Below are 24,540 nucleotides of genomic sequence, written 5' to 3' on the forward strand. Positions count from 1 at the left end.
CTCACTCCAGCCCTTACTGACCAGGGGTCACTCTCCCTCCCTCACGCACTCCAGCCCTCACTGACCAGGGGTCACTCTCTCACTTACTCCTCCCCTCACTGACCAGTGGTCACTCCCGCACTCACTCATTCCAGCACTCACTGAGCAGTGGTCACTCTCCCTCCCTCACTCACTCCAACCCTCACTGACCAGTGATCACTCTCTCCCTCACTCAATCCAGCCCTCACTGACCAGGGGTCACTCTCCCTCACTCACTCACTCCAGCCCTCACTGACCAGCGGACCCACTCCCTCGCTAACTCACTCCAGCCCTCACTGACCAGTGGTCACTCTCCATCCCACACTCAATCCAGTCCTCACTGACCAGTAGTCACTCCCTCCCTCACTCACTCCAGGCCTCACTGACCAATGGTCACTCTCCCTCCCTCACTCACTCCAGCCCTCACTGACCAGTGATCACTCCCTCCCTCACGCACTCCAGCCCTCACTGACCAGTAGTCACTCCCTCCCTCACTCACTCCAGGCCTCACTTACCAATGGTCACTCCCTCGCTAACTCACTCCAGACCTCACAGACCAGTGGTCACTCCCTCACTTACTCACTCCAGCCCTCACTGACCCGTGGTCACTCTCCCTCCCTCACTCCAGCCCATACTGACCAGGGGTCACTCTCCCTCCCTCACGCACTCCAGCCCTCACTGACAGGGGTCACTCTCCCTCCCTCACTCCATCCCTCACTGACCAGTGATCACTCCCTCCCTCACTCACTCCAGATCTCACGGACCAGTGGTCACCCCCTCACTCATTCACTCCACTCCTCACTGACCAGGGGTCATTCTCCCTACTCACTCACTCCTGCCCTCAATGACCAGGGGTCACTCTCCCACTTACTCACTCCAGCCCTCACTGACCCGTGGTCACTCTCCCTCCCTCACTCCCTCACTCCAGCCCTTACTGACCAGGGGTCACTCTCCCTCCCTCACGCACTCCAGCCCTCACTGACCAGGGGTCACTCTCACTTACTCCTCCCCTCACTGACCAGTGGTCACTCCCTCACTCACTCATTCCAGCACTCACTGAGCAGTGGTCACTCTCCCTCACTCCCTCACTCCAGCCCTCACTGACCAGTGATCACTCTCTCCCTCACTCAATCCAGCCCTCACTGACCAGGGGTCACTCTCCCTCACTCACTCACTCCAGCCCTCACTGACCAGCGGACCCGCTCCCTCGCTAACTCACTCCAGCCCTCACTGACCAGTGGTCATTCTCCATCCCACACTCACTCCAGTCCTCACTGACCAGTAGTCACTCCCTCCCTCACTCACTCCAGGCCTCACTGACCAGTGGTCACTCTCCATCCCACACTCACTCCAGTCCTCACTGACCAGTAGTCACTCCCTCCCTCACTCACTCCAGGCCTCACTGACCAGTGATCACTCCCTCCCTCACTCACTCCAGCCCTCACTGACCAGTGATCACTCCCTCCCTCACTCACTCCAGCCCTCACTGACCAGTAGTCACTCCCTCCCTCACTCACTCCAGGCCTCACTTACCAATGGTCACTCTTCCTCACTAACTCACTCCAGACCTCACAGACCAGTGGTCACTCCCTCACTTACTCACTCCAGCCCTCACTGACCCGTGGTCACTCTCCCTCCCTCACTCCCTCACTCCTGCCCTCAATGACCAGGGGTCACTCTGTCACTCACTCACTCTACCCCTCACTGACCAGTGGTCAGTCTCCCTCACTCACACACTCCAGCCCTCACTGACCAGGGGTCACTCTCCCTCCCTCACTCCAGCCCTCACTGGCCAGTGATCACTCCCTCCCTCCCTCACTCCAGCCCTCACTGGCCAGTGATCACTCCCTCCCTCACTCACTCCAGCCCTCACTGACCCGTGGTCACTCTCCCTCCTTCACTCACTCACTCCAGCCCTCACTGACCAGTGGACCCTCTCCCTCGCTAACTCACTCCAGCCCTCACTGACCAGTGGTCACTCCCTCACTCATTCACTCCAGCCCTCACTGACCAGGGGTTACTCTCCCTCACTCACTCACTCCAGCCCTCACTGACCAGTGGTCACTCCCTCACTCATTCACTCCACCCCTCACTGACCAGGGGTCACTCCCTCACTCACTCACTCAAGCCATCACTGACCAGGGGTTACTCTCCCTCACTCATTCACTCCACCCCTCACTGACCAGTGGTCACTCCCTCACTCATTCACTCCACCCCTCACTGACCAGGGGTCACCCTCACTTCCTCACTCACTCCAGCCCTCACTGACCAGTGATCACTCCCTCCCTCACTCACTCCAGCCCTCACTGACCAGTGGTCACTCCCTTACTCATTCACTCCAGCCCTCACTGACCAGGGGTTACTCATCCTCACTTACTCACTCGAGCCCTCACTGACCGGGGTCACTCTCCCTCACTCACTCAAGCCCTCACTGACCAGTGGTCACTCTCCCTCACTCACTCACTCCAGATCTCACTGACCAGTGGTCACTCCCTCACTCAAACACTCCACCCTCACTGACTAGCAGAACCACTCCCTCGCAAACTTACTCCAGACCTCACTGACCAGTGGTCATTCTCCCTCCCTCACTCACTCACTCCAGCCCTCACTGACCAGTTGTCACTCACCCTCACTCACTCACTCCAGCCCTCACTGACCAGTCGTCACTCACCCTCACTCACGCACTCCAGCCCACACTGACAGGAGTCATTCTCCCTCCCTCCCTCACTCTAGCCCTCACTGACCAGTGATCACTCCCTCCCTCACTCACTCCAGATCTCACTGACCAGTGTCTCTCCCTCACTCAAACACTCCACCCTCACTGACCAGGGGTCACTCTCCCTCCCTCACTCACTCCAGCCCTCACTGACCCGTGGTCACTCACTCACTCACTCACTCCAGCCCTCACTGACCAGGGGTCACTCTCCCTCCCTCAATCACTCCAGCCCTCACTGACCAATGGTCACTCCCTCATGCATTCACTCCACCACTCACTGACCAGGGGTCACTCTCCCTCCCTCACTCACTCCTGCCCTCACTGACCAGTGGTCACTCTCCCTCACACACTCACTCCAGCTCTCACTGACCAGGGGTCACCTTCCCTCCCTCACTCACTCCAGCCCTCACTGACCAGTGATCACTCCCTCCCTCACTCACTCCAGACCTCACAGACCAGTGATCACTCTCTCCCTCACTCACTCACTCCAGCCTTACTGATCAGTGGTCACTCCCTCACTCGCTCACTCCATCCCTTACTGAGCAGTGGTCACTCTCCCTCACTCACGCACTCCAGCCCTTACTGGCCAGGGGTCACCCTCACTCCCTCACTCACTCCAGCCCTCACTGACCAGTGATCACTCCCTCCGTCACTCACTCCAGCCCTCACTGACCAGTGGTCACTCCCTCACTCATTCACTCCAGACCTCACTGACCGGGGTCACTCTCCCTCACTCACTCAAGCCCTCACTAACCAGTGGTCACTCTCCCTCACTCACTCACTCCAGCCCTCACTGACCGGGATCACTCTCCCTCACTCACTCCAGCCCTCACTGACCAGTAGTCACTCCCTTGCTCACTCACTCCAGGCATCACTGACCAGTGGTCACTCACCCTCACTCACACAATCCACCCCTCACTGACCAGTGATCACTCGCTCCCTCAATCACTCCAGACCTCACTGACCAGTGGTCACTCCCTCACTCATTCACTCCACCACTCACTGACCAGGGGTCACTCTCCCTCCCTGACTCACTCCAGCCCTCACTGACCAGTGATCACTCTCCCTCACTCACTCCAGCTCTCACTGACCAGTAGTCCCTCCCTCACTCACTCACTCCAGGCCTCACTGACCAATGGTCACTCTCCCTCACTCACTCACTCCAGAACGTATTGACCAATGGTCACTCTCCCTCACTCACTCACTCCAGAACGTATTGAACAGGGGTCAATCTCCCTCACTCACAGACTCCAGCCCTCACTGACCAGTGGTCACTCCCTCACTCATTCATTCCAGACCTCACTGACCAGTGGTCACTCTCCCTCACTCACTCACTCCAGTCCTCACTTACCAGTAGTCACTCCCTCGCTCACTCACTCCAGCCCTCACTGACCAGTGATCACTCCCTCCCTCACTCACTCCAGCCCTCACTGACCAGTAGTTCACTCCCTCCCTCACTCACTCCAGCCCTCACTGACCAGTGGTCACTCTCCCTCACTCACTCACTCCAGCCCTCACTTACCAGTAGTCACTCCCTCCCTCACTCACTCCAGCCCTCACTTACCAGTAGTCACTCCCTCCCTCACTCACTCCAGCCCTCACTTACCAGTAGTCACTCCCTCCCTCACTCACTCCAGCCCTCACTGACCAGTAGTCACTCCCTCACTCACTCACCCCAGCCCTCACTGACCAGTGATCACTCCCTCCCTCCCTCACTCCAGCCCTCACTGACCAGGGGTCACTCTCCCTCGCTGACTCACTCCAGCCCTCACTGACCAGTGGTCACTCTCCCTCACACACTCACTCCAGCCCTCACTGACCAGGGGTCACCTTCACTCCCTCACTCACTCCAGCCCTCACTGACCAGTGATCACTCCCTCCCTCACACACTCCAGCCCTCACTGACCAGTGGTCACTCCCTCACTCATTCACTCCAGCCCTCACTGACCAGTGGTCACTCTCCCTCACACACTCACTCCAGCACGTATTGACCAGGGGTCAATCTCCCTCACTTACTCACTCTAGCCCTCACTGACCGGGGTCACTCTCCCTCACTCACTCCAGCCCTCACTGACCAGTGATCACTCCCTCCCTCACTCACTCCAGACCTCACTGCCAGGGGTCACTCTCCCTCCCTCACTCACTCCAGCCCTCACATACCATTGGTCACTCTCCCTCCATCACTCACCCCAGCCCTCACTGACCAGTGGTCACTCCCTCACTCATTCACTCCACCCCTCACTGACCAGTGGTCACTCTCCCTCACTCACTCACTCCAGCCCTCACTGACCAGGGGTCACTCTCCCTCCCTCACTCCAGCCCTCACTGACCAGTGATCACTCCCTGACTCACTCACTCCAGCCCTCACTGACCAGGGGTCACTCTCCCTCCCTCACTCACTCCAGATCTCACTGGCCAGTGGTCACTCCTTCACTCAATCACTCCAGACCTCACTGACAAGTGGTCACTCACCCTCACTCACGCACTCCAGCCCTCACTGACCAGGGGTCACTCTCCCTCCCTCACTCATTCCAGCCCTCACTGCCCAGTGATCACTCCCTGACTCACTCACTCCAGCCCTCACTGACCAGGGGTCACTCTCCCTCCCTCACTCACTCCAGATCTCACTGGCCAGTGGTCACTCCTTCACTCAATCACTCCAGACCTCACTGACAAGTGGTCACTCACCCTCACTCCCTCACTCCAGCCCATACTGACCAGGGGTCACTCTCCCTCCCTCACTCACTCCAGACCTCACTGACAGGAGTCACTCTCCCTCCCTCACTCCAGCCCTCACTGACCAATAGACACTCCCTCCCTCACTCACTCCAGCACTAACTGACCAGGGGTCACTCTCCCTCACTCACTCACTCCAGACCTCACTGACCAGTGGTCACTCCCTCACTCACTCACTCCTGCCCTCACTGACCAGTGGTCACTCACCCTCACTCACGCACTCCAACCCTCACTGATCAGGGGTCATTCTCCCTGACTCACTCACTCCAGCCCTCACTGACCAGTGGTCACTCTCCCTCACTCACTCACTCCAGATCTCACTGACCAGTGGTCACTCCCTCACTCAAACACTCCACCCTCACTGACTAGCAGAACCACTCCCTCGCAAACTTACTCCAGACCTCACTGACCAGTGGTCATTCTCCCTCCCTCACTCACTCACTCCAGCCCTCACTGACCAGTTGTCACTCACCCTCACTCACTCACTCCAGCCCTCACTGACCAGTCGTCACTCACCCTCACTCACCCACTCCAGCCCACACTGACAGGAGTCATTCTCCCTCCCTCCCTCACTCTAGCCCTCACTGACCAGTGATCACTCCCTCCCTCACTCACTCCAGATCTCACTGACCACTGTCTCTCCCTCACTCAAACACTCCACCCTCACTGACCAGGGGTCACTTTCCCTCCCTCACTCACTCCAGCCCTCACTGACCCGTGGTCACTCACTCACTCACTCACTCCAGCCCTCACTGACCAGGGGTCACTCTCCCTCCCTCACTCACTCCAGCCCTCACTGACCAGGGGTCACTCTCCCTCCCTCAGTCACTCCAGACCTCACTGACCAATGGTCACTCCCTCATGCATTCACTCCACCACTCTCTGACCAGGGGTCACTCTCCCTCCCTCACTCACTCCTGCCCTCACTGACCAGTGGTCACTCTCCCTCACACACTCACTCCAGCCCTCACTGACCAGGGGTCACTCTCCCTCCCTCACTCACTCCTGCCCTCACTGACCAGTGGTCACTCTCCCTCACACACTCACTCCAGCCCTCACTGACCAGGGGTCACTTTCCCTCCCTCACTCACTCCAGCCCTCACTGACCAGTGATCACTCCCTCCCTCACGCACTCCTGCCCTCACTGACCAGTGGTCACTCTCCCTCACACACTCACTCCAGCCCTCACTGATCAGGGGTCACTCTCCCTGACTCACTCACTCCAGCCCTCACTGATCAGGGGTCACTCTCCCTGACTCACTCACTCCAGCCCTCACTGACCAGGGGTCACTCTCCCTCACTCACTCACACCAGCCCTCACTGACCAGTGGTCACTCTCCCTCACTCACTCACTCAACCCAGCCCTCACTGACCAGTGGTCACTCACCCTCACTCACTTACTCCCGCCCTCACTGATCAGGGGTCACTCTCCCTGACTCACTCACTCCAGCCCTCACTGACCAGGGGTCACTCTCCCTCACTCACTCACTCCAGCCTTCACTGACCAGTGGTCACTCTCTCACTCACTCACTCCAGCCCTCACTGACCAGTGGTCACTCTCCCTCACTCACTCCAGCCCTCACTGACCAGTGATCACTCCCTCCCTCACTCACTCCAGATCTCACTGACCAGTGGTCACTCCCTCACTCATTCACTCCACCCCTCACTGACCAGGGGTCACTCTCCCTCCTTCACTCACTCCAGCCCTCACTGACCAGCGGACCCTCTGCCTCGCTGACTCACTCCAGCCCTCACTGAGCAGTGCTCACTCCCTCACTCACTCACTCCAGTTCTAACTGACCAGGCGTCACTCTCCCTCCCTCACTCACTCCACCCCGCACTGACCAGTGGACCCTCTGCCTCGCTGACTCACTCCAGACCTCACTGACCATTGGTCACTCTCTCACTTCCTCCAGCTCTCACTGACCAGTGGTCACCCTGCCTCCCTCACTCACTCACTTCAGCCCTCACTGACCAGTGGTCACTCTCCCTCACTCACTCACTCACTCCAGCCCTCATCAACCAGGGGTCACTATCCATACCTCACTCACTCCATGCCTCACTGACCAGTGGTCACTCCCTCACTCATTCACTCCACCCCTCACTGACCAGAGGTCACTATCCCTCCCTCACTCACTCCAGCCCTCACTGACCCGTGGTCACTCATCCTCACTCACTCATTCCAGCCCTCACTGACCAGTGGTCACTCTCCCTCCCTCCCTCACTTCAGCCCGCACTGCCAGGGTTCACTCTCCCTCCCTCAGTCACTCCAGACCTCACTGACCGATGGTCACTCCCTCACGCATTCACTCCACCACTCACTGACCAGGGTCACTCTCCCTCCCTCACTCACTCCAGCCCTCACTGACCAGTGGTCACTCCCTCACTCACTCACTCCAGCCCTCACTGACCAGTGGTCACTCCCTCACTCACTCATTCCAGCCCTCACTGACCAGTGGTCACTCCCTCACTCATTCACTCCAGCCATCACTGACCAGGGGTCACTCTCCCTCCCTCCCTCACTTCAGCCCGCACTGCCAGGGGTCATTCTCCCTTCCTCAATCAATCCAGACCTCACTGACCAATGGTCACTCCCTCACGCATTCACTCCACCACTCACTGACCAGGGGTCACTCTCCCTCCCTCACTCACTCCAGCCCTCACTGACCAGTGGTCACTCCCTCACTCACTCACTCCAGCCCTCACTGACCAGTGGTCACTCCCTCACTCACTCATTCCAGCCCTCACTGACCAGTGGTCACTCCCTCACTCATTCACTCCTGCCCTCATTGACCAGTGGTCACTCACCCTCACTCACGCACTCCAACCCTCACTGACCAGGGGTCACTCTCCCTCCCACACTCACTCCAGCCCTCATTGACCAGGAGTCACTCCCTCCCTCACTCACTCCAGCCCTCACTGACCAGGGGTTACTCTCCCTCACTCACTCACTCCAGACCTCACTGACCAGTGGTCACTCTCCCTCACTCACTCACTCAACCCAGCCCTCACTGACCAGTGGTCACTCACCCTCACTCACTTACTCCCGCCCTCACTGACCAGGGGTCACACTCCCTCCCTCACTCACTCCAGCCCTCACTGACCAGTGATCACTCCCTCCCTCACTCACTCCAGCCCTCACTGACCAGTTATCACTCCCTCACTCATTCACTCCAGCCCTCACTGACCAGGGGTCACTCTCCCTCACTCACTCACTCTAGCCCTCACTGACTGGGGTCACTCTCCCTCACTCACTCCAGACCTCACTGACCAGCGGACACACTCCCTCGCTAACTCACTCCAGATTTCACTGACCAGTGGTCACTCACCCTCACTCACGCACTCCAGCCCTCACTGACCAGGGGTCACTCTCCCTCCCTCACTCACTGCAGCCCTCACTGACAGGGGTCACACTCCCTCCCTCACTCCATCCATCACTGACCAGTGATCACTCCCTCCCTCACTCACTCCAGCTCTCACTGACCAGTGGTCACTCCCTCCCTCACTCACTCACTCCTGCCCTCTCTGACCAGGGATCACTCTCCCTCCCACACACACTCCAGCCCTCACTGACCAGTGGTCACTCCCTCCCTCACTCACTCACTCCAGGCCTCACTGACCAATGGTCACTCTCCCTCACTCACTCACTCTAGCCCTCACTGACCGGTGTCACTCTCCCTAACTCACTCCAGCCCTCACTGACCGGCGGACCCACTCCCTCGCGAACTCACTCCAGACCTCACTGACCAGTGGTCACTCCCTCACTTACTCACTCCAGCCGTCACTGACAGGGGTCACTCTGCCTCCCTCACTGACCAGTGATCACTCCCTCCCTCACTCACTCCAGCTCTCACTGACTAGTGGTCACTCCCTCCCTCACTCACTCCAGCCCTCACTGACCATGGGTCACTCTCCCTCACTCACTCACTCCAGCCCTCGCTGACCAGTGATCACTCCCTCACTCACTCACTCCAGCCCTCACTGCCAGGGGTCACTCCCTCCCTCACTCACTCCAGGCCTCACTGACCAGTGGTCACTCCCTCACTCACACAGTCCAGCCCTCACTGACCAGTAGTCACTCCCTCCCTCACTCACTCCAGGTCTCACTGACCAATGGTCACTCTCCCTCACTTACTCACTCCAGCCCTCGCTGACCAGTGATCACTCCCTCACTCACTCACTCCAGCCCTCACTGCCAGGGGTCACTCCCTCCCTCACTCACTCCAGGCCTCACTGACCAGTGGTCACTCCCTCACTCACACAATCCAGCCCTCACTGACCAGTGGTCACTCCCTCACTCACTCATTCCAGCACTCACTGACCAGTGGTCACTCCCTCACTCACTCATTCCAGCCCTCACTGACCAGTGGTCACTCTCTCACTCATGCACTCCAGCCCTCACTGACCAGGGGTCACTCTCCCTCCCTCACTCACTCCATCCCTCACTGACCAGTGATCACTCCCTCAATCACTCACTCCAGCCCTCACTGCCAGGGGTCACTCCCTCCCTCACTCACTCCAGGCCTCACTGACCAGTGATCACTCCATCCCTCACTCACTCCAGACCTCACTGACCAATGGGCACTCCCTCACTCATTCACTCCACCCCTCACTGACCAGGGGTCACTCTCCAACTCACTCAATCACTCCTGCCCTCACTGACCAGGGGTCACTCTCTGACTTACTCACTCCAGCCCTCACTGACCAGTGGTCACTCTCCCTCACTCACTCCAGCCCTCACTGACCAGTGATCACTCCCTCCGTCACTCACTCCAGATCTCACTGACCAGTGGTCACTCCCTCACTCATTCACTCCACCCCTCACTGACCAGGGGTCACTCTCCCTCCTTCACACACTCCACCCCGCACTGACCAGTGGACCCTCTGCCTCGCTGACTCACTCCAGACCTCACTGACCATTGGTCACTCTCTCACTTCCTCCAGCTCTCACTGACCAGTGGTCACCCTGCCTCCCTCACTCACTCACTTCAGCCCTCACTGACCAGTGGTCACTCTCCCTCACTCACTCACTCACTCCAGCCCTCATCAACCAGGGGTCACTATCCATCCCTCACTCACTCCATGCCTCACTGACCAGTGGTCACTCCCTCACTCATTCACTCCACCCCTCACTGACCAGGGGTCACTATCCCTCCCTCACTCACTTCAGCCCTCACTGACCCATGGTCACTCACCCTCACTCACTCACTCCAGCCCTCACTGACCAGTGGTCACTCTCCCTCCCTCCCTCACTTCAGCCCGCACTGCCAGGGTTCACTCTCCCTCCCTCAGTCACTCCAGACCTCACTGACCGATGGTCACTCCCTCATGCATTCACTCCACTACTCACTGACCAGGGGTCACTCTCCCTCCCTCACTCACTCCAGCCCTCACTGACCAGTGGTCACTCCCTCACGCATTCACTCCACCACTCACTGACCAGGGGTCACTCTCCCTCCCTCACTCACTCCAGCCCTCACTGACCAGTGGTCACTCCCTCACTCACTCACTCCAGCCCTCACTGACCAGTGGTCACTCCCTCACTCACTCATTCCAGCCCTCACTGACCAGTGGTCACTCCCTCACTCATTCACTCCTGCCCTCATTGACCAGTGGTCACTCACCCTCACTCACGCACTCCAACCCTCACTGACCAGGGGTCACTCTCCCTCCCACACTCACTCCAGCCCTCATTGACCAGGAGTCACTCCCTCCCTCACTCATTCCAGGCCTCACTGACCAATGGTCACTCTCCCTCACTTGCTCACCCCAGCCCTCACTGATCAGTGATTACTCTCCCTCACTCACTCACTCCAGCCCTCACTGAACAGGGGTCACTCTCCCTGACTTACTCACTCCAGCCCTCACTGACCAGGGGTTACTCTCCCTCACTCACTCACTCCAGCCCTCACTGACCAGTGGTCACTCTCCCTCACTCACTCACTCAACCCAGCCCTCACTGACCAGTGGTCACTCACCCTCACTCACTTACTCCCGCCCTCACTGACCAGGGGTCACACTCCCTCCCTCACTCACTCCAGCCCTCACTGACCAGTGATCACTCCTTCCCTCACTCACTCCAGCCCTCACTGACCAGTGATCACTCCATCCCTCACTCACTCCAGACCTCACTGACCAGTGGTCACTCCCTCACTCATTCACTCCACCCCTCACTGACCAGGGGTCACTCTCTCACTCACGCAATCACTCCTGCCCTCACTGACCAGGGGTCACTCTCTCACTTACTCACTCCAGCCCTCACTGACCAGTGGTCACTCTCCCTCACTCACTCCAGCCCTCACTGACCAGTGATCACTCCATCCCTCACTCACTCCAGATCTCACTGACCAGTGGTCACTCCCTCACTCATTCACTCCACCCCTCACTGACCAGGGGTCACTATCCCTCCCTCACTCACTCCAGCCCTCACTGACCCATGGTCACTCACCCTCACTCACTCACTCCAGCCCTCACTGACCAGTGGTCACTCTCCCACCCTCCCTCACTTCAGCCCGCACTGCCAGGGTTCACTCTCCCACCCTCAGTCACTCCAGACCTCACTGACCGATGGTCACTCCCTCACGCATTCACTCCACTACTCACTGACCAGTGGTCACTCTCCCTCCCTCCCTCACTCCATCCCTCACTGACCAGTGGTCACTCCCTCACTCACTCACTCCAGCCCTCACTGACCAGTGGTCACTCCCTCACTCACTCATTCCAGACCTCACTGACCAGTGGTCACTCCCTCACTCATTCACTCCAGCCATCACTGACCAGGGGTCACTCTCCCTCCCTCCCTCACTTCAGCCCGCACTGCCAGGGTTCACTCTCCCACCCTCAGTCACTCCAGACCTCACTGACCGATGGTCACTCCCTCACGCATTCACTCCACTACTCACTGACCAGTGGTCACTCTCCCTCCCTCCCTCACTCCATCCCTCACTGACCAGTGGTCACTCCCTCACTCACTCACTCCAGCCCTCACTGACCAGTGGTCACTCCCTCACTCACTCATTCCAGCCCTCACTGACCAGTGGTCACTCCCTCACTCATTCACTCCAGCCATCACTGACCAGGGGTCACTCTCCCTCCCTCCCTCACTTCAGCCCGCACTGCCAGGGGTCACTCTCCCTCCCTCAGTCACTCCAGACCTCACTGACCAATGGTTACTCCCTCACGCATTCACTCCACCACTCACTGACCAGGGGTCACTCTCCCTCCCTCACTCACTCCAGACCTCACTGACCAGGGGTCACTCTACCTCACTCACGCACTGCAGCCCTCACTGACAGGGGTCACTTGCCCTCACTCACTCACTCCTGCCCTCACTGACCAGTGGTCACTCACCCTCACTCACGCACTCCAACCCTCACTGAACAGGGGTCACTCTCCCTCCCACACTCACTCCAGCCCTCACTGACCAGTGGTCACTCTCCCTGACTCACTCACTCCAGCCCTCACTGACCAGGGGTCACTCTCTCACTTACTCACTCCAGCCCTCACTGACATGTGGTCACTCTCCCTCACTCACTCCAGCCCTCACTGAGCAGTGATCACTCCCTCCCTCACTCACTCCAGATCTCACTGACCAGTGGTCACTCCCTCACTCATTCACTCCACCCCTCACTGACCAGGGGTCACTCTCCCTCCTTCACTCACTCCAGCCCTCACTGAGCAGTGCTCACTTCCTCACTCCCTCACTCCAGTTCTAACTGACCAGGCGTCACTCTCCCTCCCTCACTCACTCCACCCCGCACTGACCAGTGGATCCTCTGCCTCGCTAACTCACTCCAGACCTCACTGACCATTGGTCACTCTCTCACTTCCTCCAGCCCTCACTGACCAGTGGTCACTCTCCCTCACTCACTCACTTCAGCCCTCACTGACCAGTGGTCACTCTCCCTCACTCACTCACTCACTCCAGCCCTCATCAACCAGGGGTCACTATCCATCCCTCACTCACTCCATGCCTCACTGACCAGTGGTCACTCCTTCACTCATTCACTCCACCTCTCACTGACCAGGGGTCACTATCCCTCCCTCACTCACTTCAGCCCTCACTGACCCATGGTCACTCACCCTCACTCACTCACTCCAGCCCTCACTGACCAGTGGTCACTCTCCCTCCCTCCCTCACTTCAGCCCGCACTGCCAGGGTTCACTCTCCCTCCCTCAGTCACTCCAGCCCTCACTGACCAGTGGTCACTCCCTCACTCACTCACTTCAGCCCTGACTGACCAGTGGTCACTCCCTCACTCACTCATTCCAGCCCTCACTGACCAGTGGTCACACCCTCACTCATTCACTCCAGCCATCACTGACCAGGGGTCACTCTCCCTCCCTCCCTCACTTCAGCCCGCACTGCCAGGGTTCACTCTCCCTCCCTCAGTCACTCCAGACCTCACTGACCAATGGTCACTCCCTCATGCATTCACTCCACCACTCACTGACCAGGGGTCACTCTCCCTCCCTCACTCACTCCAGCCCTCACTGACCAGTGGTCACTCCCTCACTCACTCACTCCAGCCCTTACGGACAAGTGGTCACTCCCTCACTCACTCATTCCAGCCCTCACTGACCAGTGGTCACTCCCTCACTCATTCACTCCAGCCATCACTGACCAGGGGTCACTCTCCCTCCCTCCCTCATTCCAGCCCTCACTGACCAGTGATCACTCCCTCCCTCACTCACTCCTGCCCTCACTGACCAGTGGTCACTCACCCTCACTCACGCACTCCACCCCTCACTGACCAGGGGTCACTCTCCCTCCCACACTCACTCCAGCCCTCATTGACCAGGAGTCACTCCCTCCCTCACTCATTCCAGGCCTCACTGACCAATGGTCACTCACCCTCACTCACGCACTCCACCCCTCACTGATCAGTGATTACTCTCCCTCACTCACTCACTCCAGCCCTCACTGAGCAGGAGTCACTCTCCCTGACTCACTCACTCCAGCCCTCACTGACCAGGGGTTACTCTCCCTCACTCACTCACTCCAGACCTCACTGACCAGTGGTCACTCTCCCTCACTCACTCACTCAACCCAGCCCTCACTGACCAGTGGTCACTCACCCTCACTCACTTACTCCCGCCCTCACTGACCAGGGGTCACACTCCCTCCCTCACTCACTCCAGCCCTCACTGACCAGTGATCACTCCCTCCCTCACTCACTCCAGCCCTCACTGACCAGTTATCACTCCCTCACTCATTCACTCCAGCCCTCACTGACTGGGGTCACTCTCCCTCACTCACTCCAGCCCTCACTGACCAGCGGACACACTCCCTCGCTAACTCACTCCAGATTTCACTGACCAGTGGTCACTCACCCTCACTCACGCACTCCAGCCCTCACTGACCAGGGGTCACTCTCCCTCCCTCACTCACTGCAGCCCTCACTGACAGGGGTCACACTCCCTCCCTCACTCCATCCCTCACTGACCAGTGATCACTCCCTCCCTCACTCACTCCAGCTCTCACTGACCAGTGGTCACTCCCTCCCTCACTCACTCACTCCTGCCCTCTCTGACCAGGGATCACTCTCCCTCCCACACACACTCCAGCCCTCACTGACCAGTGGTCACTCCCTCCCTCACTCACTCACTCCAGGCCTCACTGACCAATGGTCACTCTCCCTCCCTCACTCACTCTAGCCCTCACTGACCGGTGTCACTCTCCCTCACTCACTCCAGCCCTCACTGACCAGCGGACCCACTCCCTCGTGAACTCACTCCAGACCTCACTGACCAGTGGTCACTCCCTCACTTACTCACTCCAGCCGTCACTGACAGGGGTCACTCTGCCTCCCTCACTCCATCCCTCACTGACCAGTGATCACTCCCTCCCTCACTCACTCCAGCTCTCACTGACTAGTGGTCACTCCCTCCCTCACTCACTCCAGCCCTCACTGACCATGGGTCACTCTCCCTCACTCACTCACTCCAGCCCTCGCTGACCAGTGATCACTCCCTCACTCACTCACTCCAGCCCTCACTGCCAGGGGTCACTCCCTCCCTCACTCACTCCAGGCCTCACTGACCAGTGGTCACTCCCTCACTCACACAGTCCAGCCCTCACTGACCAGTAGTCACTCCCTCCCTCACTCACTCCAGGTCTCACTGACCAATGGTCACTCTCCCTCACTTACTCACTCCAGCCCTCGCTGACCAGTGATCACTCCCTCACTCACTCACTCCAGCCCTCACTGCCAGGGGTCACTCCCTCCCTCACTCACTCCAGGCCTCACTGACCAGTGGTCACTCCCTCACTCACACAATCCAGCCCTCACTGACCAGTGGTCACTCCCTCAATCACTCATTCCAGCACTCACTGACCAGTGGTCACTCCCTCACTCACTCATTCCAGCCCTCACTGACCAGTGGTCACTCCCTCACTCATGCACTCCAGCCCTCACTGACCAGGGGTCACTCTCCCTCCCTCACTCACTCCATCCCTCACTGACCAGTGGTCACTCCCTCACTCACTCACTCCAGCCCTGACTGACCAGTGGTCACTCCCTCACTCACTCATTCCAGCCCTCACTGACCAGTGGTCACTACCTCACTCATTCACTCCAGCCATCACTGACCAGGGGTCACTCTCCCTCCCTCCCTCACTTCAGCCTGCACTGCCAGGGGTCACTCTCCCTCCCTCAGTCACTCCAGACCTCACTGACCAATGGTCACTCCCTCACGAATTCACTCCACCACTCACTGACCAGGGGTCACTCTCCCTCCCTCACTCACTCCAGCCCTCACTGACCAGTGGTCACTCCCTCACTCACTCACTCCAGCCCTCACTGACCAGTGGTCACTCCCTCACTCACTCATTCCAGCCCTCACTGACCAGTGGTCACTCCCTCACTCATTCACTCCAGCCATCACTGACCAGGGGTCACTCTCCCTCCCTCCCTCATTCCAGCCCTCACTGACCAGTGATCACTCCCTCCCTCACTCACTCCTGCCCTCACTGACCAGTGGTCACTCACCCTCACTCACGCACTCCACCCCTCACTGAACAGGGGTCACTCTCCCTGACTCACTCACTCCAGCCCTCATTGACCAGGAGTCACTCCCTCACTCACTCATTCCAGCCCTCACTGATCAGTGATTACTCTCCCTCACTCACTCACCCCAGCCCTCACTGAGCAGGGGTCACTCTCCCTGACTCACTCACTCCAGCCCTCACTGACCAGGGGTTACTCTCCCTCACTCACTTACTCCAGACCTCACTGACCAGTGGTCACTCTCCCTCACTCACTCACTCAACCCAGCCCTCACTGACCAGTGGTCACTCACCCTCACTCACTTACTCCCGCCCTCACTGACCAGGGGTCACACTCCCTCCCTCACTCACTCCAGCCCTCACTGACCAGTGATCACTCCCTCCCTCACTCACTCCAGCCCTCACTGACCAGTTATCACTCCCTCACTCATTCACTCCAGCCCTCACTGACCAGGGGTCACTCTCCCTCACTCACTCACTCTAGCCCTCACTGACTGGGGTCACTCTCCCTCACTCACTCCAGACCTCACTGACCAGCGGACACACTCCCTCGCTAACTCACTCCAGATTTCACTGACCAGTGGTCACTCACCCTCACTCACGCACTCCAGCCCTCACTGACCAGGGGTCACTCTCCCTCCCTCACTCACTGCAGCCCTCACTGACAGGGGTCACACTCCCTCCCTCACTCCATCCCTCACTGACCAGTGATCACTCCCTCCCTCACTCACTCCAGCTCTCACTGACCAGTGGTCACTCCCTCCCTCACTCACTCACTCCTGCCCTCTCTGACCAGGGATCACTCTCCCTCCCACACACACTCCAGCCCTCACTGACCAGTGGTCACTCCCTCCCTCACTCACTCACTCCAGGCCTCACTGACCAATGGTCACTCTCCCTCACTCACTCACTCTAGCCCTCACTGACCGGTGTCACTCTCCCTCCCACACTCACTCCAGCCCTCATTGACCAGCGGACCCACTCCCTCGCGAACTCACTCCAGACCTCACTGACCAGTGGTCACTCCCTCACTTACTCACTCCAGCCGTCACTGACAGGGGTCACTCTGCCTCCCTCACTCCATCCCTCACTGACCAGTGATCACTCCCTCCCTCACTCACTCCAGCTCTCACTGACTAGTGGTCACTCCCTCCCTCACTCACTCCAGCCCTCACTGACCATGGGTCACTCTCCCTCACTCACTCACTCCAGCCCTCGCTGACCAGTGATCACTCCCTCACTCACTCACTCCAGCCCTCACTGCCAGGGGTCACTCCCTCCCTCACTCACTCCAGGCCTCACTGACCAGTGGTCACTCCCTCACTCACACAGTCCAGCCCTCACTGACCAGTAGTCACTCCCTCCCTCACTCACTCCAGATCTCACTGACCAATGGTCACTCTCCCTCACTTACTCACTCCAGCCCTCGCTGACCAGTGATCACTCCCTCACTCACTCACTCCAGCCCTCACTGCCAGGGGTCACTCCCTCCCTCACTCACTCCAGGCCTCACTGACCAGTGGTCACTCCCTCACTCACACAATCCAGCCCTCACTGACCAGTGGTCACTCCCTCACTCACTCATTCCAGCACTCACTGACCAGTGGTCACTCCCTCACTCACTCATTCCAGCCCTCACTGACCAGTGGTCACTCCCTCACTCATGCACTCCAGCCCTCACTGACCAGGGGTCACTCTCCCTCCCTCACTCACTCCATCCCTCACTGACCAGTGATCACTCCCTCAATCACTCACTCCAGCCCTCACTGCCAGGGGTCACTCCCTCCCTCACTCACTCCAGGCCTCACTGACCAGTGATCACTCCATCCCTCACTCACTCCAGACCTCACTGACCAGTGGGCACTCCCTCACTCATTCACTCCACCCCTCACTGACCAGGGGTCACTCTCTCACTCACTCAATCACTCCTGCCCTCACTGACCAGGGGTCACTCTCTGACTTACTCACTCCAGCCCTCACTGACCAGTGGTCACTCTCCCTCACTCACTCCAGCCCTCACTGACCAGTGATCACTCCCTCCGTCACTCACTCCAGATCTCACTGACCAGTGGTCACTCCCTCACTCATTCACTCCACCCCTCACTGACCAGGGGTCACTCTCCCTCCTTCACACACTCCACCCCGCACTGACCAGTGGACCCTCTGCCTCGCTAACTCACTCCAGACCTCACTGACCATTGGTCACTCTCTCACTTCCTCCAGCTCTCACTGACCAGTGGTCGCCCTGCCTCCCTCACTCACTCACTTCAGCCCTCACTGACCAGTGGTCACTCTCCCTCACTCACTCACTCACTCCAGCCCTCATCAACCAGGGGTCACTATCCATCCCTCACTCACTCCATGCCTCACTGACCAGTGGTCACTCCCTCACTCATTCACTCCACCCCTCACTGACCAGGGGTCACTATCCCTCCCTCACTCACTCCAGCCCTCACTGACCCGTGGTCACTCACCCTCACTCACTCACTCCAGCCCTCACTGACCAGTGGTCACTCCCCCACCCTCCCTCACTTCAGCCCGCACTGCCAGGGGTCACTCTCCCTCCCTCAGTCACTCCAGACCTCACTGACCGATGGTCACTCCCTCATGCATTCACTCCACTACTCACTGACCAGGGGTCACTCTCCCTCCCTCACTCACTCCAGCCCTCACTGACCAGTGGTCACTCCCTCACTCACTCACTCCAGCCCTCACTGACCAGTGGTCACTCCCTCACTCACTCATTCCAGCCCTCACTGACCAGTGGTCACTCCCTCACTCATTCACTCCAGCCATCACTGACCAGAGGTCACTCTCCCTCCCTCCCTCACTTCAGCCCGCACTGCCAGGGGTCACTCTCCCTCCCTCAGTCACTCCAGACCTCACTGACCAATGGTTACTCCCTCACGCATTCACTCCACCACTCACTGACCAGGGGTCACTCTCCCTCCCTCACTCACTCCAGCCCTCACTGACCAGTGGTCACTCCCTCACTCACTCACTCCAGCCCTTACTGAACAGTGGTCACTCCCTCACTCACTCATTCCAGCCCTCACTGACCAGTGATCACTCCCTCCCTCACTCACTCCTGCCCTCACTGACCAGTGGTCACTCACCCTCACTCACGCACTCCAACCCTCACTGACCAGGGGTCACTCTCCCTCCCACACTCACTCCAGCCCTCAATGACCAGGAGTCACTCCCTCCCTCACTCATTCCAGGCCTCACTGACCAGTGGTCACTCCCTCACTCATTCACTCCACCCCTCACTTACCAGGGGTCACTCTCCCTCCTTCACTCACTCCAGCCCTCACTGAGCAGTGCTCACTCCCTCCCTCACTCACTCCAGATCTCACTGACCAGTGGTCACTCCCTCACTCATTCACTCCACACCTCACTGACCAGGGGTCACTCTCCCTCCTTCACTCACTCCAGCCCTCACTGAGCAGTGCTCACTCCCTCACTCACTCACTCCAGTTCTAACTGACCAGGCCTCACTCTCCCTCCCTACCTCACTCCACCCCGCACTGACCAGTGGACCCTCTGCCTCGCTAACTCACTCCAGACCTCACTGACCATTGGTCTCTCTCTCACTTCCTCCAGCTCTCACTGACCAGTGGTCACCCTGCCTCCCTCACTCACTCACTTCAGCCCTCACTGACCAGGAGTCACTCCCTCCCTCACTCATTCCAGGCCTCACTGACCAATGGTCACTCTCCCTCACTCGCTCACCCCAGCCCTCACTGATCAGTGATTCCTCTCCCTCACTCACTCACTCCAGCCCTCACTGACCAGGGGTCACTCTCCCTGACTCACTCACTCCAGCCCTCACTGACTAGGGGTCACTCTCCCTCACTCACTCACTCCAGCCCTCACTGACCAGTGGTCACTCTCCCTCACTCACTCACTCAACCCAGCACTCACTGACCAGTGGTCACTCACCCTCACTCACTTACTCCCGCCCTCACTGACCAGGGGTCACTCTCCCTCCCTCACTCACTCCAGACCTCACTGACCAGGGGTCACTCTACCTCCCTCACTCACTCCAGCCCTCACTGACAGGGGTCACTCTCCCTCCCTCACTCACTCCTGCCCTCACTGACCAGTGGTCACTCACCCTCACTCACGCACTCCAACCCTCACTGACCAGGGGTCACTCTCCCTCCCTCACTCACTCCAGGCCTCACTGACCAATGGTCCCTCTCCCTCACTCACACACTCCAGCCCTCACTGACCAATGGTCACTCTCCCTCACTTGCTCACCCCAGCCCTCACTGACCAGGGGTCACTCTCCCTCACTCACTCACTCCACCCCTCACTGACCAGGGGTCACTCTCTCACTCACTCACTCCAGCCCTCACTGACCAGTGGTCACTCTCCCTCACTCACTCCAGCCCTCACTGACCAGTGATCACTCCCTCCCTCACTCACTCCAGATCTCACTGACCAGTGGTCACTCCCTCACTCATTCACTCCACCCCTCACATATCAGGGGTCACTCTCCCTCCTTCACTCACTCCAGCCCTCACTGACCAGTGGACCCTCTGCCTCGCTGACTCACTCCAGCCCTCACTGAGCAGTGCTCACTCCCTCACTCACTCACTCCAGTTCTAACTGACCAGGCGTCACTCTCCCTCCCTCACTCACTCCACCCCGCACTGACCAGTGGACCCTCTGCCTCGCTGACTCACTCTAGACCTCACTGACCATTGGTCACTCTCTCACTTCCTCCAGCTCTCACTGACCAGTGGTCACCCTGCCTCCCTCACTCACTCACTTCAGCCCTCACTGACCAGTGGTCACTCTCCCTCACTCACTCCAGCCCTCATCAACCAGGGGTCACTATCCATCCCTCACTCACTCCATGCCTCACTGACCAGTGGTCACTCCCTCACTCATTCACTCCACCCCTCACTGACCAGGGGTCACTATGCCTCCCTCACTCACTCCAGCCCTCACTGACCCGTGGTCACTCACCCTCACTCACTCACTCCAGCCCTCACTGACCAGTGGTCACTCTCCCTCCCTCCCTCACTTCAGCCCGCACTGCCAGGGTTCACTCTCCCTCCCTCAGTCACTCCAGACCTCACTGACCGATGGTCACTCCCTCACGCATTCACTCCACCACTCACTGACCAGGGGTCACTCTCCCTCCCTCACTCACTCCAGCCCTCACTGACCAGTGGTCACTCCCTCACTCACTCACTCCAGCCCTCACTGACCAGTGGTCACTCCCTCACTCACTCATTCCAGCCCTCACTGACCAGTGGTCACTCCCTCACTCATTCACTCCAGCCATCAATGACCAGGGGTCACTCTCCCTCCCTCCCTCACTTCAGCCCGCACTGCCAGGGTTCACTCTCCCTCCCTCAGTCACTCCAGCCCTCACTGACCAGTGGTCACTCCCTCACTCACTCACTCCAGCCCTGACTGACCAGTGGTCACTCCCTCACTCACTCATTCCAGCCCTCACTGACCAGTGGTCACTCCCTCACTCATTCACTCCAGCCATCACTGACCAGGGGTCACTCTCCCTCCCTCCCTCACTTCAGCCTGCACTGCCAGGGGTCACTCTCCCTCCCTCAGTCACTCCAGACCTCACTGACCAATGGTCACTCCCTCACGCATTCACTCCACCAGTCACTGACCAGGGGTCACTCTCCCTCCCTCACTCACTCCAGCCCTCACTGACCAGTGGTCACTCCCTCACTCACTCACTCCAGCCCTCACTGACCAGTGGTCACTCCCTCACTCACTCATTCCAGCCCTCACTAACCAGTGGTCACTCCCTCAATCATTCACTCCAGCCATCACTGACCAGGGGTCACTCTCCCGCCCTCCCTCATTCCAGCCCTCACTGACCAGTGATCACCCCCTCCCTCACTCACTCCTGCCCTCACTGACCAGTGGTCACTCACCCTCACTCACGCACTCCACCCCTCACTGACCAGGGGTCACTCTCCCTCCCACACTCACTCCAGCCCTCATTGACCAGGAGTCACTCCCTCCCTCACTCATTCCAGGCCTCACTGACCAATGGTCACTCTCCCTCTCTTGCTCACCCCAGCCCTCACTGAGCAGGGGTCACTGTCCCTGACTCACTCACTCCAGCCCTCACTGACCAGGGGTTACTCTCCCTCACTCACTCACTCCAGACCTCACTGACCAGTGGTCACTCTCCCTCACTCACTCACTCAACCCAGCCCTCACTGACCAGTGGTCACTCACCCTCACTCACTTACTCCCGCCCTCACTGACCAGGGGTCACACTCCCTCCCTCACTCACTCCAGCCCTCACTGACCAGTGATCACTCCCTCCCTCACTCACTCCAGCCCTCACTGACCAGTGATCACTCCCTCCCTCACTCACTCCAGCCCTCACTGACCAGTGATCACTCCCTCACTCACTCACTCTAGCCCTCACTGACTGGGGTCACTCTCCCTCACTCACTCCAGCCCTCACTGACCAGCAGACACACTCCCTCGTTAACTCACTCCAGATCTCACTGACCAGTGGTCACTCACCCTCACTCACGCACTCCAGCCCTCACTGACCAGGGGTCACTCTCCCTCCCTCACTCACTGCAGCCCTCACTGACAGGGGTCACTCTCCCTCCCTCACTCCATCCCTCACTGACCAGTGATCACTCCCTTCCTCACTCACTTCAGCTCTCACTGACCAGTGGTCACTCCCTCCCTCACTCACTCACTCCTGCCCTCTCTGACCAGGGATCACTCTCCCTCCCACACACACTCCAGCCCTCACTGACCAGTGGTCACTCCCTCGCTCTCTCACTCACTCCAGGCCTCACTGACCAATGGTCACTCTCCCTCACTCACTCACTCTAGCCCTCACTGACCGGTGTCACTCTCCCTCACTCACTCCAGCCCTCACTGACCAGCGGACCCACTCCCTTGCGAACTCACTCCAGACCTCACTGACCAGTGGTCACTCCCTCACTTACTCACTCCAGCCGTCACCGACAGGGGTCACTCTGCCTCCCTCACTCCATCCCTCACTGACCAGTGATCACTCCCTCCCTCACTCACTCCAGCTCTCACTGACTAGTGGTCACTCCCTCCCTCACTCACTCCAGCCCTCACTGTCCATGGGTCACTCTCCCTCACTCACTCACTCCAGCCCTCGCTGACCAGTGATCACTCCCTCACTCACTCACTCCAGCCCTCACTGCCAGGGGTCACTCCCTCCCTCGCTCACTCCAGGCCTCACTGACCAGTGGTCACTCCCTCACTCACACAGTCCAGCCCTCACTGACCAGTAGTCACTCCCTCCCTCACTCACTCCAGGTCTCACTGACCAATGGTCATTCTCCCTCACTTACTCACTCCAGCCCTCACTGACCAGTGGTCACTACCTCACTCACTCATTCCAACACTCACTGACCAGTGGTCACTCCCTCACTCACTCATTCCAGCCCTCACTGACCAGTGGTCACTCCCTCACTCATGCACTCCAGCCCTCACTGACCAGGGGTCACTCTCTCACTCACTCAATCACTCCTGCCCTCACTGACCAGGGGTCACTCTCTCACTTACTCACTCCAGCCCTCACTGACCAGTGGTCACTCTCCCTCACTCACTCCAGCCCTCACTGACCAGTGATCACTCCCTCCATCACTCACTCCAGATCTCACTGACCAGTGGTCACTCCATCACTCATTCACTCCACCCCTCACTGACCAGGGGTCACTCTCCCTCCTTCACTCACACCAGCCCTCACTGAGCAGTGCTCACTCCCTCACTCAGTCACTCCAGTTCTAACTGACCAGGCGTCACTCTCCCTCCCTCACTCACTCCACCCCGCACTGACCAGTGGACCCTCTGCCTCGCTAACTCACTCCAGACCTCACTGACCATTGGTCACTCTCTTACTTCCTCCAGCTCTCACTGACCAGTGGTCACCCTGCCTCCCTCACTCACTCACTTCAGCCCTCACTGACCAGTGGTCACTCTCCCTCACTCACTCACTCACTCACTCCAACCCTCATCAACCAGGGGTCACTATCCATCCCTCACTCACTCCATGCCTCACTGACCAGAG

The sequence above is a fragment of the Chiloscyllium punctatum genome, unplaced genomic scaffold (assembly GCF_047496795.1).
Source record: "Chiloscyllium punctatum isolate Juve2018m unplaced genomic scaffold, sChiPun1.3 scaffold_295, whole genome shotgun sequence".
NCBI lineage: Eukaryota > Metazoa > Chordata > Chondrichthyes > Orectolobiformes > Hemiscylliidae > Chiloscyllium > Chiloscyllium punctatum.